This window comes from Agelaius tricolor, unplaced genomic scaffold (genome assembly GCF_023055355.1).
Source record: "Agelaius tricolor isolate 1412-34295 unplaced genomic scaffold, bAgeTri1.0.p SCAF_25, whole genome shotgun sequence".
Classification (NCBI taxonomy): domain Eukaryota; kingdom Metazoa; phylum Chordata; class Aves; order Passeriformes; family Icteridae; genus Agelaius; species Agelaius tricolor.
Genome location: NW_027269285.1, coordinates 6,662,139 through 6,682,170, shown reverse-complemented (window position 1 = coordinate 6,682,170; position 20,032 = coordinate 6,662,139).

Sequence of the window (20,032 nt, the reverse complement as noted above, 5' to 3'; positions counted from 1 at the left end):
ACAGCAGGTACCCTGTGAGGGGACTGGTGCTGTGTCGTCAGCCATGAGCTGCTCTGAGGGGGATTTAAGGCTTGTCTTGTGTCCTCACAGGCCTTTCTGTGCCACTAAGCAGGAGGATTTACTTCCATTACGTTGTTTTTATTGGGTTTTTTAAATTACAAACCTAGCACCTCTTCTGGTTCCCATTTACAGGGTTTTCAATTCCCATTTACAGAGAAATCTCATCCCAGGAGCTTCAGGGCAAACTCCTTCTCCACAGGCACAGGGACAATGTTGCCAGGCAAGGTTGGTGTTAATTTAACTTTGGGAATAGCAGGAACAATAGGACTGGAAGGGGCCTTCTGGTTCATCAGACTAGTCCTCTGTTGTTAGAGGCAACTACATTATATAATCCCTTTTGCAAATGATGCTGGCTCTATCCTAAAGCGAGCTGGGTTATTTTTGTCCCCCTGTGTCCATGGGAAGGCCCTTGGAGAACCTCCCTGCTGTAAGGACATCTTCATCCGAGGAGCATCTTGCTCACCATGGAGCATTGTTGTTATTAATCTCCAACCATGCAGCCTGATTTGAATCCTATAACATTTCATTCCTAATTTTGGAATGCCCAGGATCGTGTGAGTTTTCCCCTGGAATACTCTGGCCCTCCACATCTCCACATTTACAGCACTGCCCTTATTTTGTGTCACCAGTACAGTCCTACAGCAAGATCATTGATTCTGTTTGATATTTTTATCAGTCGAAAGGTTTTGCCTTCAGAAACTGTTCCAGTTACATGCCAGCAGACTCCCCTTCAGCACAGCTCTCATCTCCCTTTTTGAAGGGAATGCATTGAGCAGAGCTTATCCAACCTGGGTAAATCTATTTATCCCCATTTTTTTTTTCATTCAAAATCAAGGATGTATCTGCAACTCATGTTCTTCTATCATATATTGGCAAGGATGCTGTGTCCCATGTTGGCTGAGAGCTTTATGAACTCCAGCCCTCTGGAGAACCCCTGGATGCCACACCTTACTATGTCTCTTATATATCAGCATATATTCCCTGTATTTATAACCTCCATTTTCTTTTACTCTGACTCTATGCAGATTTTTGGACACAATTAATTTTTACCCTTTCTACAGGGCTTGTTTCTATCTGATCTTTTGGCAGGACAGGAGAGAAAAGGAACAATGCAATACCTTTACCTAGCACAGAAAATCCGGTGGGATCTTCTATTTTCTTGTATACTGACTGTCCCATGGATGGTGGGCATTTCAGAGGAGGGGTCCTGTTACAAAGAGACCTGTTTCCCACCCTCTTTTTTGGCACTTCTTAGAAGGCCTCTTTGGAAGGGACTAATGGCCCTGTGGGACAAGCCCTCTTCTGCCAATAACCATAGGTCAAAAGTTAAACTGAGCAGTGGAGAATGAAAACCGGATAAAATACACTATAAATCTTGACATTCTAATTGAGAACTGTCCAATGCAAACTCCACTAGTGTGTCTGGTTTACCTCAATGCTCTACAAGAGGCCAGATCCTGCTTTCCTTAATGGCTTGAAGTACCCTACTGATTTTTACTGGGACTTCTCACTTGATTAAGACAAGCAAGATTTGGTCTTTGAAAAGACTTAAAGTTAATACAATTTCTGCAGCCTTAGCAGCAGAATGATGGTTTTGATTTCACAGTGAAGGCATGATCTTCTCATCTTTCAGGTGACACTGACATGGCTGTGTATGTGTGTGTCTGGGGGCAGAGATTTGCAGGACAAAAAGATCTGTGGTCAAACACAGCTCATAAAGAGAATGTTTTACTGAAGTGAAATTTGCCTGAACATATCATGCCATCTAAGATGTTTTATAGATATTTTTGCTGTCTGAGGTAAATGGGGGAGGATTACACCTATTTTACAGACTGGTGAAATCAGAGCATAAAGAATTTAAATGACTCAGCCAAGATTACACAATAACTCCGTAGCAGACCCCAGAAGAGCCTGGAGTGCCAGTGCTCAGAACCCTGGCCCAAAATGTCTCCTTGGCCTTGTCATCTCTGTCAGATGTACATCACTTTCAGGCACTTAAAATACACAGTCAAAAATAGAACAGAACTTGTTTATTCCTCTGCTTATATATTAAACATAACTTCACTTTCAGTGAATAGTTTTGTTGTTTATGTTTTCATGGGAATTCTAATCTTTGAAGCAATTCATTCCAGACTTTTGCTATTCCCTTTTACAAAGCAATGCATAGATACTGGAACAGAACTCCTGCTACTACAAGCAGACCACTGTGGTTCCCATCCTGGAAGCTCAAGAGAACTATCCTGTAACATTACACTGCAACAGCATTTTATTAATGTTACACCTTGGAGCTCTTCTCTGAATAGGAAACTTTCCTCCAAATTTATTTGAAATTATATCCCTCTGCCCTGAGCTAATTTTTTTTCAGCCTGGTTAACATCATAAAATGGATCATTAATATGTCCTTTGAAAGTGATGCCAGTTCTGTGCAGCTCATACAATCTGTATGTGTTGGTGCAAAAAAATTTGCTCCTACTGTACAGGATGTGTGTGCCAGAGAAGAGAGACAGGGTTAAAAAGGGAAAACATATACTGGAATGTAGTGGCATAACAAATCCATCCCTAATCTTGAAAGATCCACAGTGCATGAGTAATGAAACTAAGGATGAATTATTACAACTTGCACTCATAATTTACAGGTACGAGTGTATTATCTTACAGCATAAATATTCCATTTAGGCTTTGTGATGGGGTTTTTCTCCATATAGGAAAATAAAAGTAGTATTAGTCACACGTCCATAGCTTTGTCAGTGGTTGCAGAATGTTTTTCTTTCCAAGAGGAAAGCATACTGAATAATGCAACACTTCTATTTAGGCTGCTTTTTCATACATTGACACTTTCAAAATCTAGAAACAGTTCTTTTAATTTTAAGGGCTACAATGTCTGCTCCCTTTATTCCTGCCCTTTATCATCTTACACACCATGTTCTTATAGACAAGGGGGAAAAAAAACATTCCAGTGTCTAATAAATCTGAAATCCATCAGGGGCTGCAAAGTGTTCATTCTCCTGCCTTGGTTCAGATCGAGTTACATTCAGCAGCACAACAAATGCACTTTGTGCCTCAACACCAATGCATTAAGCACTTCTCTTCATTTTTCCAGGGTGGGAACTAAATCCATTTTTTTAGAGTTTTGAAAATTTTTAACAAAGACAATGGCTGCACAATTGATTCGCAAGCAAGGAGAGGTGAAAATCACATTACAGTAGTTGTTTCTGAGCAGAATTTTAATATTGCTAAAGGCCTTTCAAAATATTTTGTGCTTCAAGCCTTCTCTAGCATGCAGTGCTCTCTCTACCTTTGGTTTTCTGAGCTAATTTATGAGAAACTCTCTGTGTGCAGGTCTCAGTAGTCCTTTTTTTGCTCTTAGACCTTTTGCTGCCTGTTACAGTGAAGTTGCACATGCTGTGCTTTCACAAATGGGAATTTTACTTTTGTTCTTTCCTGTTGCATTTCCCTAATATAAAATACAGTGGATGGGGGGGAAAGTATTTTGTTACTGTTTGTACAAGGAAATAATGTAATGTGGGGCCAACTCTTCGGGCACACCAGGACTGATTTTCTAACACATGATCTCACAAGTATGAGAGATTTTATTTCAATGAGCTCAGTTCACGGCTATGGACCTAAAAGAGGAGTAGATTAATAGGTGTCAGGCAATTTAATAGTTTCTTTCTGACCCTTGTAGACAGCTTTTTTTAGAAGAGCTGAGCCCTCAGCAAGGTGAGTTCTAGAAATAAGAATCCAATTATGCTTCTAAAAACAATAGCACTTCTCTCAGATACCTGCATCTCAGTTTCTGGTTCTGTGAAAGGGAAGCATTAATTATGAGCAAAATCATTATTAGTGAAATGGTCAGGGGAACGTATCAATGAAATGCTTTTAGATTCAGGGATGCTAAGAACCATTAAAACAAATAAATGATTTGTAGAACTGACCTGTCAAGTTTAAAAATATCCATGGAGGTAATATTTCAAAATTTGTTCCACACAAAAATTAAGTTGCATTTATCAAAAGCAGAATTATCTGCAAAGTGAATATTGGCCAGTATGTACAGCTTAAGGAAGAAACTGTAGTTTTAGCTGATGTAACTGGGGCACTTCCACATGACACAAGTTTTCAAGTCTACAGAAGGGCAGTAGCAAAGAAAGAGAAAGAGGAGAGGTGCTGAAAGACAAACTTTGAAATGAACACATGCTGATCTGGAAGAGCTGCTGCACTTGTGTGTACAGAATTTAGGGGGGGGTTACCCTCACACATGAGCATTTTCCTACATACCAAAACTAAGCCTTAACATATTGTCAGGTTTGAAAACACGGGCACTGAGGGGCCTGCAGATCCGTGGGGCAGAGCTGCAGTCAGGGTCACGTCCCAGCAAGGATTCACTGTTGCATTAACATTTTTTCTTGTCCTCAGCTTAAACAGAAGAGACAGCAGAGCAAACACTTCAGCCCACCCCACTGTCAGCTGCTGTGCTGGATTAAACAAGACCAGAATTCATTCCTCTTATTACAGGTAAAAAAAAATTAATTATATCTTCCATGTTACTTCTGCCAAAAAGGTGGGGGTTTTTCCTTTTATCTTTAAGTCTGATAATTTGAGCATGCAGTGGACACCTGTGCATTGGAGAAGGTGCTTCTACTGCACACAGTTTTCATCAGGAGCAGTTTACCAAATGTGAAAGACTATAAATGTTACTGGAGTTTCCTTTGAAAAAACAATGTTCCCAATGCTGGCATGAAATACTTGCCTGAGGAAAGGATGTTATGGTCATTTAGAAATCATAGGTGGAACCAGTGAGGTAGCAAAGGGGGAAAAGCACTGAGGAGAGGCATCTCAAGGAAAAACGTCTGGTGGTCACTCCTTTCTCTGGCTGGCCTTTGGGTGGCCAGCACCACCACTGCTGTAGTTGTAAGGAGTGCCCCATTTAAGCTGAAGAAGATGGTCACACTTTAAAACAGAAGTGTGTTTAGAGCTGCAGTCCCCAGTGAGTATTTCTTAAGAAACGGTTGAAACTGTCAGTATTTTAGGAAAGCTGGAGGTATTGCAGCCATTTCCTATCAGATGATGTCTCTCTAAGTATGAAGGGTAAGAGGACTACTTTGAGCAGATTAGGTTAAATACAAAACTTGACTTCATTAATGCTGATGGAAACACAGAGCTCAGTATTCTGTGCAAAATTATATTTTGAAGGAAAACCTCCTTTTATGTAAGACTATACCAGACAGAACTGTTAAATTTGATACTGTTGTAACATAACACATTTCAAAACTGAGTGTCAAGAGGTAGAAATGTTCCAGTCCTGTAAGAGCAAATTCATAAACTTTGACATTTTTGGTGGCCTTTGTTTCTACTTTTTAAATGAATTTCCATTGGAAAACTTTGTGTGGGAAATAAGTGTGGCAAAGGATCTTGAGGCAAGTAATTATTCAGTAATTGTTTTCGGCTCATTATTCTTATTAAATAGTGAGTAAAGTAATCATAATTTATCTATGGCCTCGGTATTTTTGTTTGCAGTACAAAGCTTCAACAGAGAGCTCAGTGAGTAACCTTGTTGCCTGAGCAATACTGGCATCCCTGATGATTCTTGTACACTAACAGGGTAATAATAAACAGAAATGCCTTTTGAATTACAAGTTCCACTGGAATCACAGGGGGAAGGTCAGTGTTCGCCAAATTGAGGAAGACAAAACTGGCATGAAAGGAATTTTATGTTCGAGCTTCTCAGAGGGGATTAGAAGTTCTTTCTTAATAGTGACTGAAAGGGAGCTGGAATGGTGTCACTGAATGTACAGACATTGCCCTGCTTGTGCACAGCCACCACATACAGCAGCACAAGGACCAAATGCATGAGGCTGCTGAGATGTTTGAGGGGGTTTCAAAATACATTTTTTTTTCATCCTTCATCTCCACATGCTAAATATATAATAAGATACCTTGTTTTCTTGCCCTGCAGACCCACATGACCAAAATGAGGGACATTAGTAAGTGTTAGAAAAAGTATTCAAGTGTGAAATGAATTTCTCAAACATTAATAAGTATTTCTAGAACCTCAGTTTCATAATTTGACAGTTCCACAGTTAATAAATCACGGCAAAAGGAAAGTGTGATAACAGCAGAGCAAAAGGAAGCCTGGATCTATGAAGTGCAACTGAGGGATAAGTGAAAGAAGCATGCTGATGACCCTGAGTTTACTTTTGGGTTTTCTGAGCTTTCACTCAATTAAATTCATTCCTCTCCTCTAAAGACCTATTATGTGCCTTTACCTACGTTCCTAACTGATTTTTCTTGTAATTCAGCTCCTTTGCCAAGTTATTTCCATGATTTAAGGAGTACTGATTAAAAAAAAAAAAAAAAGGAGTAACACAGAGATGAAAGGAGCATCCACACTGTATTCGAAAAGGTTTTCTGAAGAGGTGGGTTGATTTTAATTAACTTCCTGAATGAAACAATTCAGGTCTGGAGCTGGCAATCTCCAATAATCACTTTTTGGCTTCTGGATGGAAAAGGGAGTCAATTACATAAAACAATGCAACAAAAAGACAGTCAATGGAAGGAAGTAGTTCTGTGTATTACAGCAGTACACACATTAAGAGAGGCCCAGGATCCAGAGGCCCAACATGAGATTAGTCCCCACTGCAGTAGACACTAAATACAGATTGCAAGAGACAGCCCCCTTACTCCAAAGCTTATCTTCTCTGCAAGACTAGTTCCTGTTTATATATTTTGAGCATTTCCCCTAATTCAAACTATATGCACAGAAAAAGCCTTAACTTACTTGTGAGTTGCTGTCCCAGGGGTGCCACAAACTGCAGTTCCAGTTACCCAAGAACTGATGTGACCATTCTCTAATGGGAACATCACTTGACATCACTCAGCTGTTCCTTCATCCCTGAATCTTTCCCTCTGTACCACCTTTTGTGTACTCTGAAAAGAGGTGACTTGGATTTTCTTTAGATGGAGCTAACAGAGAACTTGAGGAAATGTCCAAAATATTCCTGTTGCCATTAAGCAAGACAGATAAGAATGAGAGAACAACAACAACAACAACAAAAGATCTGATAGAGAGAATGCCTTGCCCAAGCTCACGCTAAGAGAGCAGTAAGCAGATCTTTGTTCAGTCCTTGCCACTGCAGCATCCACAGCAGCACAGCACATCCTCACTTCACACACACATCTGTGCCATTGCATCTTCAACCCACCCCTCAAAGCTCCCAGGCTTCTGCTGAGCAGGGACTGTAAGTCAGGAGGGTTGTGTTAAAGCTGCTCAGTGCTTTCCACTGCTGGGAGAGAGAGAGGACCCTTGTGAGGGAGTTCCAAGCCTGAACTCTGTCACCTGTCAGTTCCACTGGCATTAATGTGGTAATTCTGGGTTAGGATTTGGTTTAGGAAGGCATCCTCAAGCAGCAGAGCACACTGGTTTGAAAACAAGAATATTTATGAAAGGTTGCCCTGGAGTGGTTGTTTTTATTGATAAAATTCAAACCAGAATCTGACCCTGACTCTAAGCCCAGAGCACAATTACTCAATGGTTTAACCAGCAAGGTAGTATCTGTGGTAAAGAAATAAAACTGGCCTTTAAAAGTGATATTTCCTTTATGACTCCTGCTGTATTTTCCTTTTGTCAGCATAATTAGTGAGTTAAGGAGTAAACAGAAGGGGGCTGTGGGAAAAGTAAGGAAGCTTCAGGGTTGTGCTTTTATCAGAATGGCACAAGTCCCATTGCTTCATTCTGAATCACCTGATCTAGGGATTTGGGAAAAGAAATTTTGAAACACTTGAAAAATGAATGAAAATGATCCTAAATGGGAGGAGGAAAAGCTTAAAGTAAATAGTTTAAGTCAATGTGTCCAAATGTCACATGTAAGGATGGCTCTGCTCTGCTTAATGACAGGAGAGCAAGGAAGGTAAGGGGGAGGAAGAGACCCTTTTTGAAGGGCTGTTGTTCTAATGTACCTGTGTTTATTTTAAAAGCTTTTCAAGGAGGTAGGGAGGGAAGCTACTGTCTCTCAGTGATAAAAGTTGAGTGATTGAAGACCCCATTTGAGGGCAATCTGTTCTCTGTCTGTGTAGTTGCCCACAAAATCCCTGATATGCAGGTAAAGCAAGCTCAGGAGAATATGGCTGATGGGAGAGGACTAAGAATCAGGACTCCTGGACTTTATTTCTGGTTCTGACACTGACTGTGTATGCCAGCAATTGATGTGGAATTGAGTTCAAGCACCTCTCTGGCAAATGGGGACCTCAGCCTTTCCTCCCTTCCTAAGGGAAGAGGTGAGGCTGAAGGAGTGTCTGCCAAACAGACAGAGTTAATGGTGGAAAGTGGCTCAGGTAGTACCTGCTAGGTAAAACAGAGCAGTGTGCAGAGCAGATCCTGACTGAAGGAATTCTAATTCCTGTGACTCATCTGTTCCTGCTCTAATTAGCCACGGTGTGTGAAGACCTGCACCCACCATCTCCCTCTTATGTGGCAAATAATCTCAGGATTTATGGCTCTTGTGTTACAAAGGGATTCTTGCACACTGTTTGATATTAAATATCAGGCTTGAGTCTACTCTGCTGTGTGTGAGCCAGTCTGTTTTAAAAGACAAAAGCTTTTGCTTCAGTTGCTGTCATGTACAGACACTGTAACCTGGCTCTTGTGGAGAAAGCTGGCTATGGAACATCTCCCGGCAGGTTGCTGAAGATAAAGGCATTCTTGGTTTTAGTTCCAGGAGATTGTTCAGCCAGAAGTTCAGAGTCAGTTCCAGCACTCACTGACCCCTGCTGTCCTCACACACCTCAAAATGGCCCTTATTTAGCAGAGAGGAAAAATCTCTTTCTCCTGCCTTTCTCCTGTGCTCGCTCCCATGTAACGTTGTCCTTTATGAACAATGACATATTCTCACTGCTTCTCCTATGCCCTTCCATTGAGATGAAAAGCCAAGTCCAGATTTGTTTTTGCTGTCATTCCAAATGAAGCCAGAAGAGCTATTCTGGGAATCATCTGCACTCTGCACTTTACCTAAACAAATTTGAAAGGACAGGTTTTTGAATGCAACTGATCCTGCAAGGTACACAGGGCCTTTAGTCAATGAGAGAGAAGGACATTCCCAGCCACACTGGGGAAGACTGGGCTTTTCATTGCATATGCAAAATGGTTCCAAAGCCAACCTTTCTCCATGTTTTGGGATGTGATCAAATTAGTCCTCAGAAAACGTGATAAACAAGAAAAGAAAGAGAGAAAGAGAGAAAGAGAGAGAAGGAAAGAGAGAGAGAGAAAGAAAGAAAAAGAAAGAGAAAGAAAGAGAAAGAGAGAAAGAGAGAAAGAGAAAGAAAGAGAGAAAGAGAGAAAGAGAAAGAAAGAAAGAAAGAAAGAAAGAAAGAAAGAAAGAAAGAAAGAAAGAAAGAAAGAAAGAAAGAAAGAAAGAAAGAAAGAAAGAAAGTCTGTAGAGAAAACAACTATATCAGGAAAGTCTGAGGACATGAGGCCAAAGCTGGAATACAGATCTCTAGGAGCTGCCCTATCTAGTCCCCATCATGTCTGGTGACAGAAGGATCAGATTTTCTTACACATATAACACTCTGACTGTGCTCAGCAAATTGAGCTGTTTTGCAAATCTGATCATTTTTTGGTGTGGTTAAATAGGAATTAAGCTCTTAAAAGGAGAGTGCCCAAAGACTATGAACAAATTATTTTATATTTGTGCAGACAAATCCTTTTCATTGGTGTTTCCTTTTGGCTTATTGCTCATAGCCCAGTAGTTTATATTGGCCTTTTTACTTCACTGTGACAGAACCACCTTACAGTAATTCTAAAAACTCTTTAAAATGCCTCACTTTATAAAACCTGTGGCCAGGTTTCCACAGGGCACAGGGTGGACAGGAGGCAGAGACAGAGGAGATGACAGATAAATTACTGATAGACAGTATAGACAAGAAGAGGAGTTTGAGCTTCATACAGAATGGGAACAAGGAGCTTTGAAAGGTCATAAATGGAAAAGAGGATGCTTCTGGAGACAGGGAAAGACCTAATCAGGATAGAAGCAATCTTCTCCTAAAATTTGACAGAGATTGGAATCTTCACTAAGCATCTTTTTTCCTGGTGAGTGCCATGAGACAAGAGGAATTGCTCCTCAGAAAACAAGGCAGTTCAAGAACTACAAGGTGAAATTATCACAAACAGATTAGGTTAGTTTATTAATACTAAAGTTTAGTATTAATAATATTAACACTAAATACCTACTATGCAGAGGCATTTTCTTATCTCTTCTATGACTTGTAGTAAATGAATACAAAATTTCCTAGAAATAAGCCTGACTGCTGTCCCAAAGCCAAAAAAACATCACCACCCCAGCAAGTCTTCAGATAAGTTTGGATGGTGTTTAGTACCAATCTCAGCACAGAATTCCTGGACAAAGAGAATCGAGGTTCAGCATGGCACAGCTTGGGAAGTTTGAATCTGGGTTAGGTTCCCTGTCCCACCTTCATTTTCTCTAGGACACCACTGCAATGAAACTCAGAGGGAAAGAGTCACAGATTCTGATCCCTCAAATATTTGTCCCTGTGAGTTGGGCTCTTTGTCCTTGAGGATCTCTGGCTGTCACTTAATGGAGCTGCAGCCCAAGAAAGGAGACAGATGGTACTGATGGGCTGAAATTATACTCAGCTAAGTGCAAAGCTATAACTGCTATTTGTCATTCTAACATCACTGATTTGTCTAGAGAGAAAAACAAATAACTTGTTGGGGGAGTAAGCAACTGCCTGGCTGTGGCCAGGCCAGATTGGAAGTGGGTGTAAGGCTCAGCACACAGAGACCCAGGTGCCATCAGCCCTTGAGGGGGGCTATTAGGATATCATTTCAGCTTCTTTCTGTGTCTGTCTCTCTCTCTCTCTCTCTCCGCTTGCTGTGGAGGTGGAAGGTGCGTGTGTTGTGAGGTGAACTGGGGAGTGAAGATAAAAATCTGTGGTAAGGAAATGCTACAGCTTTATCTCTGTTCTTTGATGTGGCAGGACAAATTAATTGATAACAGAACCAGCCAAAGCAGATGTGGTCATGGCCTCCTGAACTGCCCTATTGCAAGGAAAGGGCCGAGCAACATCAAAGACAAAGGTCAGCCAGCATTCCCCAAGCACAAAAAAGACAAATCATGACAGGCAAATAGCTCAGGCTGCCATTGGGAAGGAATTATTACCACAAGAGATGATGCCTGGCACATGGCCACTATCCTGATCAGCTGGACACGGTGGCTTCTCTTCTCTGCAATTTCCTTCTGTACCCAAAGGCAGAGTTTGGGTTTAACATTTTCCTGTAAAAGTGACTGTCACTTTCTGTGCAGTTCCACAGGAGAATTAAAGCACAAAGCAGAATTCAAAGACCTGGCCAAAGCCTGTGCAATGGGGTTAGAAAACAGAGTTCAGTTATTTCAAGTCCTCTTGTAGCCATGCCTTTTTAAACTACCACAAACCTATTTGTTTACTTCCTGCAAAGAGTAAAAAGATTTGGTTTCTAGTCCTGATTCTACCATTTGCTGGCCGTGTGCTGTGAACAAATCAGTTCTTCTCTTGTCTCTGATCTTCTAAACTGGAGGTGATGAAGCCCAAGCTCTGAGAGCTCCAGAGCTAATAGAAGTCCAGATTATATTGGTATTTCATATCGAGTGTTGTTTGTTTCAGCCATTCCCTTTACTGTTTTCTCTGAGCATCTTGATGTCTTTCTAACATGCTCATGGCCCATAACAAGGAATCACCCAATGCTAAACCCTCATATCAAAGGAGCTGAGTAGCCAGCAGTTCTCAGGCTGGTTTCTTTGCTCCCTGTTTCTCTATCTGAGAAGAGAAATATTTGTCCTTCAAATACTGTGACCTTCAAAGTTGAAACCTTCACTCCTTTGACAAGCAAGTTATTAACAAACTTGAGGTTTATATGTTCCCTTTGCCCCTCATATTGGATTTCTTACATCTTTTAATGTACTCATCCTGGCATTACCACACAACATCAGCATGGTGTAATAACCCAGCATGCCATTAATCCCTTTTTCTTCACCTGCTGTCCAGGAGTTTTTCCAAGCTATGTCTCAGTTTCTATCAGAAGGAGATCCTGACACTCATCTCATGCTCTGCCCATTGATTTACTGCTGGTGAGAAAGCCAGCAGACCAAGGGATTCTGGCTAGAAGGCAGCCACAAACTTTCCACCCTAGTTCCTGGACATCCCAGGACATGGAATCATGTAATAGGGAGAGCTGTGCCACAGCTGAAATATAACCAGAATATCTAAATTACTGATCCACCCTTATTGAAGAAACCTGCAGCTTAGCAAGGGCTCTGAGCACGTATTCCAGGACTTGATACAGGGCTCTACTCTTCCATCATTCACATGAGTAGAGTTACTACACAGCACACTCACTATCTTGGAATTAATTTCTTTTCACTACAGTAAGACAGTTCAGCAGCACAACTCAGTGTTCTCAGGCATCCCAGGAGAGTTGCACAGCACTGGCTACCAAGAGATGCTCAGTTGTTCCACTTTTAAGTGTCCTTGTGCCCATTATAACATTGTAATAAAAATAACCAGAAGCGGGTATGTGTTCCCAGCAGGCATCAGTGATTCATAGCAAACTGTAAAAGCCAATGCATGACATAGATAAAGGCATTTGAAGCCCCAAGACACAACTGTGGTGTGTGTGCACCCTGCACTACGTCACCAGGAGCCAGAGGACTGCAAAAGCTCATCCCCCACAGCGAGCAACAATAACTCGGTGGGACAGGTCACATTTGTCATCAGCCAGAGCCTGTCCTGCTCCTGCACAGAAACTTAAAGGAGAGATCACAAAAGTAGAAAAGCTCTGGGAGGCAGCCTGGACAATGTTCTCTGAAGTTTTTCCTTCAAGGAATATGGGCAGGTTATACCACACTCATCCTTTTTGCTCCTCTGTAAAAGCAGAGGGGTGGCAGCTCTCCCAAAGGACCTCAGCTCTCCACTTGCAGAGCTGTGACTCCCCTGGGGAGGGAATGTCTCCATCACGGTGTGATGCCTACTTGGGGTTTTGTTTGCTTTTGTTTATTTGGTTGGTTGGGTTTTTACTGGAGACAAGGGTTGAGTGGCTTTTGTGCCTCTTACCCCGTGTAACCTTGAGGACATGGAAAGTTACACTGCAGGGAAAAGCTGGCTGAGGAGGGTGGTAAATGTGTCACACTAGAGAAATAAAGTATTTTATACTTAGTGGGATGTTTATAGATGTGAGAGCAGCTACACCTTCTCAGACCTAAAAATGAGCTCTACTTGTTTTAGGGGGAACACTCCTGTTTGCAAAAGTGAGAATCCAACCCACTGGAGTTATTTCTGATTTAAATTCAGTGTAACTGCGGGAGAGTTAGACCCAGCTAGTGCAGTTCTGGCAAGTCTGAAGAAAAGGGGAACTGATGAAATTTGTAGCTGGAATGTGAGAGGCAGTACCAGTCTGGGCTGTGGGTACGCACACCAGGAGAGCTGGTCCTGGGCCTCCAAGTGACCCTCATTCATCTACAGCTTCTTTTTCCCTTGGATTTTCTGTCTGTCAGGGTGGGAAAGTGACATTGACCCTTTTTTGGAAAGTGATGTGACAAGCACAAAGTATTAGACAGCTGTGGGAAGCACTGAGAGATCTCTTGGAATTACAGATACAGAAACAAGGAAAGATTTTGTCAGCTGGATGCAAGGACTCAAAAAAAAAAAAGACGTTCTGACATGCTATTGCTGCTGAAGTACCCTCCCTGGAGAGGTCTGGCGAGGGCATTTCTCAGTGCCCACTCTTTATCTGAACTCCTCCGCATGCCTCAATCCTAATCCAGCACAGCAGAGACTCATCCTATTGTGTTAAAATCAAATGCACTTACCGGTAAATGTCACTCTGCCAGAAAAAGAAAGGAAACCACTTAACTTTCTGTTTCTTTGTCTACCTGCCTCCATAATAGTTCTTGTCAATTTACATTATTCATGACTACCAGAGAGAACTTAAAATGTATCTTTCAATGGAATATAATGCAAACAGTTTTGTGTGTGGGCAGGGTAAAACAAAATAATAATTACAATACACGGTGATAGTGCTTATAACAAAATATTATTTCCATAAAAAGACTTCTGTGGCAGGATTGCATACTTCCAGGAACAATAAAAAATACCAAGAAAGTAAAATATCTCTGTTGGCGTGTTAGATTCTATCAATGACACTGATGGTTTCATTGTCTAAATAAACACTGTGTGTAGATAAAGTGTGACCTGCAAAGTGAATCATTAGATTGACAGGATAAAGCAAATCAACTTTCTTCTGTCTTTTTGCCTCCCACCCGACACATAATCAGACTTCTCCCTATGTGGGCACTCCAACCGCAAGCATCTGTCAGGATCAGCTATTCTTGTAGCTTAGCTTTGGGAGTTTATGATAATCTGACAAAATTGCATCGTCCATTTCAGACATTTTTCCCTCTCTTTCCAGCAACACGACTATTTAACACTGTGTCTTTAAATGAATATTAGCACAGGTAATTTGATTTTGCTATTTAGGATAATGCCCTACACTGTGTGTCTGCACATATCTGTGTGTACATATCAAATGTATGGAATCTACTTAGAAAGAACACACGTGGCAATGTAGCTACCCCAGCCTAAATCAGGGAATGGAAGACCTAAAGAGAAGATTTTTCCACTTCTCTAGTTGAACTCCTGCTGGTTTCCCTGGTAGATTTATTCTACCTTATGGTGAAGTAAATACTGTTGGATTAAGAGTCTCAGTCTATCAGACCCCAAAAGATGTGTGAAACACTAGGAGGATATTCAAAGTACATAACACATTAATTAGCTCTACTGTCCAGAGCCAAAACAATAAATATTAAGGTGATAGAGTTGGCATAAAATAACTAAAGCAAAATCATGCCCAAACTCACAGCTCCAAGTGAATCCAAAAGACAGCTGTCTATGGAAGATAAGGTGACAGGGACATGTTCTCCCACAGTCTCAATCAGCACGTCCCACAGGTCACAGGACACACAGTTGACAAGCACTTGATGCAAACAAAACTGTTAAAATAATACACCTGTAGAAGTGATTGGACTGTGCTGCACTGTGTGAAAAATGACAACCCAGAACATCACCTGCCTACCTCCAGCTCCTCTGAAATTGCCACTGTTAAGAATTTTTTGGCAATATTTTTGTTGGAAGAGGTCCTTCCCATGTTACTACAGAGCCTTGATGAACCCCCATTTATTCATCTTCCCCAGGACTCTGGTGACCTTTCTGTAGGGTGGACATGCTTTCAGAAACTATTTATCTCCTCTCTAGGGTATGTAGAGAGAACCCATGGAGAGAAAGGCTTCCACAATCTTCCTCAGCCCTGTCAACAAAGATCAGACCCAGAAACTGGGTTTCTTGCTTGGCAATGCACAGGAATAATGACAAAGCCATTACAGGGCAGGGCTCTGTGAAGAGGAAGGGCTGAGAAACACCAAATGGGAAAGCAATGCTGCTCAGTAAATATTGATAGATGTTCCCTGCTCTCCTTCCAGTGCTGCTGCACAGAGATCCCCTTCCCTGCTGCCTTTCAGACTGTCACTCTGCACACTGGAGAATTGCTTCCCTTCACCTGAGGGCTGCTTCATTTAAAGCAGGTTTCTGCATTTGCTCTGAAAAGTGAAGGGGTAAGAGAGGCTGGAGGAACATTTCCACTCAAGACTTTGCTCAAGGACAGCAGCACGAATGCAACCCCAGCTTACCACAAGAAATGAGGTGAAAGGTTTTGTCAGTGTTGATCAGTGTTCATTTCACTAGTACTGATATCCCATTTTGGTAGAAAGATCAAGGGCTGAATGCTGAATAGGAGGAAGACAAACCAAACTGTCTTCTCAGAGATGATCATTGTGGGTCAGGCTTGAAGCATATTACCTGGGTATTATAATGGGAAGAAATGCTGAAACTCCTGCTATGCCTGTTTGGCAGATAAAGAATTTCAAGCTCTGGGGCAGACAGATCAACAATAAATTCACATTAAGAAGTGTCTGTGAGATTTACTAACGACTTCAAGTACCTCAGGGCCGGGACCATGGCCTTTCATGTGTTTATAAAGCACAGAACTCAGCTGAGCTCTGCTCTGAGCAGGGCAGCCACATCTCTGCAGCACAGGTAGAAGCTGCACATCAGTTCTGTGGGCAAACACACGTGCCAGAGGAACTGTGCAGCTCAGCAGTACAGCCCTCAGACAGCTTTCAGTCTTAAATGGCCTGTCCAACCTTCTCTCCCTTCCACCAAGCAAGGGCTTCTCCCCAAACATAGAGAGGGATCATGGTAGGGTCCTGAACACCAGCTGAGAGCTGAATTCAGCTCTGCTTGTCACAGACTCCAGAGTGAGGCCCATATTCCTGCTTCACCACAGCTTTGGGTCTTAACTGAAGTGGAAGAACTTGGTATGGGATGCCCTGAAAGTGTCTCAATGACTTCAGAGCAAGAGAAGCGGCTGAAGCCTGATGTGCTCCAAAGCTTCCAGCCCTCAGAGCAGCACACCTGTTCTCTCTGAGCAGCATCTCTAAATCCAAACTGAAAATTCAGTGTAGAAGTGTGTTGTGGGGTTGAATTTGATGACTTTTGCAAAGCACCAGCATAAATACTGAGTATCAGTTTGCTGCTACTCTGTGCAGGCAACAAAGGGGGACTGTGAGATGAGGTGGAGGAACAAGGTTCTGTCACTGGATTGCTTTCAGTCAGCCACCTCTGCTTTTGCCATGCAAAGTTGAGGTGGAACTCCCCACTCTGCTACCCCTCCCCATCATTCTGGCATCCTGGCTGCTGCCAGCTTTCCTCTTTCAAATCAAAAATGTTCAAAAGTAAAATCTTCCCTTGTACAGGATGTTCATGGGACTCCTTTAGGTTGAGCAGGATTTGAGGCCAGCGTGCTGTCACAACCAGAGGGGAAGCAGAGGGACACATTGCTGCTCAGAGTTTATATGGACAGCAAATTTATCCTGGCTTTAGGAGGTCCTGCTTTCTCTGCCCCCTCTCCATCATAATTAGACACATCAAAGAGCTGATCTGTCATCTGAAATGGCAAGATGCCTAGCATTTATATTAGAAGGAGTCAAGCCCCAAGCAAGCAGAGATCAAGAACATGATGGTGAATGTGAGGAGGAGATTGAAAATCTGTCTGTGGACCTTAAGGAAGCTGAAGCGATGGAAAATGTACAAGTAGAGAAGAAAAGGCTATCAAGCTTCCAATTAAAATCCCCAAGGATGTGGGTTTTGTCTGTGTTTGTATTAATCAAGGGTAAGAAATCAGACAACTCAATGAGACAGGAGGAACTGCAGTGAGAAGCTTAGGACAGGGAAAAGCTGGGGGTCACTGGGGGATGGGTGAACACAGGAAGAAAGAAAACAATGACTAAAAATTTAACTACAAGGTGCTTAAAGGAAATAAAAATCTCCCCAGGTGTCGGGAGTGTTCTAAAGGCAAGACTGGCTTTACTCATCCCTCGACCTAAGCAGCAGGCTTTCTTCAAAGCACAGACCTACTCAAATATGCTTATGCAAAGAGCTTTTAAAGCTTTTATTGACAGCACTTAGCAGCTATGGCTTTCCTGAACCTCAGCTTGCCTGAGGTGAAATTGTGTGGGTTTAATGTCTTCCTCTGGTCAGGGCTGGTGCCCTTCAGCTCAGGGACGTGCTGGGCAGGAGCTGGGAGCAGCACAAGGAAGGTTCTTGCTCACCTCTGGAGCTCTGAATCAGGAATTCTGCAGCTGTCCCTGCCTCCTGCAGCCACAGGGAGCAGATCTCAGTCAAACCCATGGTGATTAGCCCAAGGCAGTAGATGGTGTCAGTGTCAGAGCCAGGATTAAAACTCCAGTGGTTTTTGGCTGCCAGTCTGATGCTCGAATCACTAGACCACACCTCTCATTATAAAATAATTGTCTGATTTTCCCTTTGAAATCAAAGCTGTTTACAATTATATGGGAGAGAGCAAGAAAATGCAATCTGGGATGGTTCTCTTTAAAAGCATTTGCACTTTTTTATGTAAAATTTCAGTTTAAACAAACTGTGCATGCAGTTGTTAGGGGACTTTAATCACTTATTTTCTCTTTAATTTGACTGTAGGATTTCTTGTCCCTTTTGGAGAAACTCTCCAGGTTGAGGTGAATTGATGTATTTTTATCTTATTGAGAACTGCTGATTGTGATGAATATAAAACATCACACTTGGAACATAACATAAATGTCTGCTGCTAAATGAGTGGCTGTAAACTTTGGCTGTGGATACCCTAGGAATTTATGATTGTTACATAGGTGCAAGTTTTTCCTGAAATTCATTCAAAACAACATCATACCACCATAAAAATTAGTATTGAGCATGTGTTTCTGTATGAATTAGGTAATCTTCTAGTACTACTAATGAAACAGTAAATTTTTTTTTAACAATTAAGCACTCATAAGTAGTGAACTAGTGAGAGACAATCTACTGAATGCCTTGAACTTCCCTAAAAATCTGCAGAGCTACTCTGGCATTTCAAGTTGTGCAAGTATCTAAATCCTGACTGAATTAGGCCTGATTTAGTGACACAATGGGACACCACCTTTGGAGGGGTTTGACAGAATTGCACTGAAACTTTTTATTATTGAATAGATTCCTGGTTTCCTATATGGAGTCTAGGAGAGTTTTTTGATACATTGCAGCTAATTTAGATAAGACACATCAGCAGGAGTCTTTCCCTCGAGTCTAAGGGGCTTTGGACAGGATCCTGGGTACTTAAAAAGCTGTAGACAAGTCTGTATTGCAGTCAGCCTTCATATTTAGATGGTAATGTATATTGCTCATGGTTATTATGAAAATGATTCCAATTAGAGATACCAGATGCCATGATATGAGGTAAGCTAAGGAAGCTGTCCTTAGCTAAGAAATCACATCCAGACCTAACATTAACAAAAAATGGCTGGAGCTGCTGATATTTAAGACTGCACATAAATATTAGTGGCTAAAAGCTGTGCAATATGGCTTTTCTAATATTTTATAACTCAACTCAGCAAGAAGCAGAAGATGCAGAAATGGTATTTTCAATACTGGCTTTCCTTCAAGTGAATTGCACTTCTTACAAGTTCCACAGCATCTCCTATTTATAGATACATATTAGTTCATTAAACTATCATTTAAGCAGAAAAATAGAACTAAAAAAAATACATTCTCAGTGCAAAGCCTTTGAGTTAACACTGCTCTTGGAACTTTGCAGATCTCTCCCCTGTGGAAATAGACTACAGACACCCGGAGGTAGATTACATTTTATTATCAGTGACTGCAGAGTCAAGTCCTCATTGACAAGTGAAAGTCTTGGCTGAGGGAGGGAAGAGGAAGGGTAAAGGAAGGTTAAATTTAACCCCCAATAGTCACTGTTCTGTGCATTTCTTTTTCTCTTTATGCCCTGTCTGCAGGAACAAACTTTTTTTCCAGACTCAAGCAAGGCTTGGGTGACATGTGAATATCCTCCCCTTCCTGGGTGGCACATCACAAATGTGTTGACACCAATCATGATAACCACACTTTGTTTCAGTGTTAAGCATAATGATAATGATGTAACCTGAGATAGGGCTGTATTGTAATTACACAGTTGTGCCAGTTATTACATAGTTATAACACAGATCAGCTCCTTGATCAGATATGCCCAGGAGCTTCTTTTGCTTTACGCCTAATGCAGGAACAGAAAACTAGATCCCTAATTAACTTTGATTGAACCTTGATTAGATAAGGGAGTGGGGCCAGTAGGCACCAAGCAGGCGGGGAAGCCAGCCCGTATGTAGATATGGTAAACGTGTAGGCACCGTCCTGACGAGTCATAGGAAAGAGAAAGGAAACTCCCTTTTCAGGAATTGATACCTCCCGACAAGCACAAAGGAATTAGCCCAGACTAGCCCTCAGAAATGCAAGAAACTTCTCACCTTCCCCATCCTGCAATGCCCCCACCCTATTAAGATGAGATTCTCAAGCAATT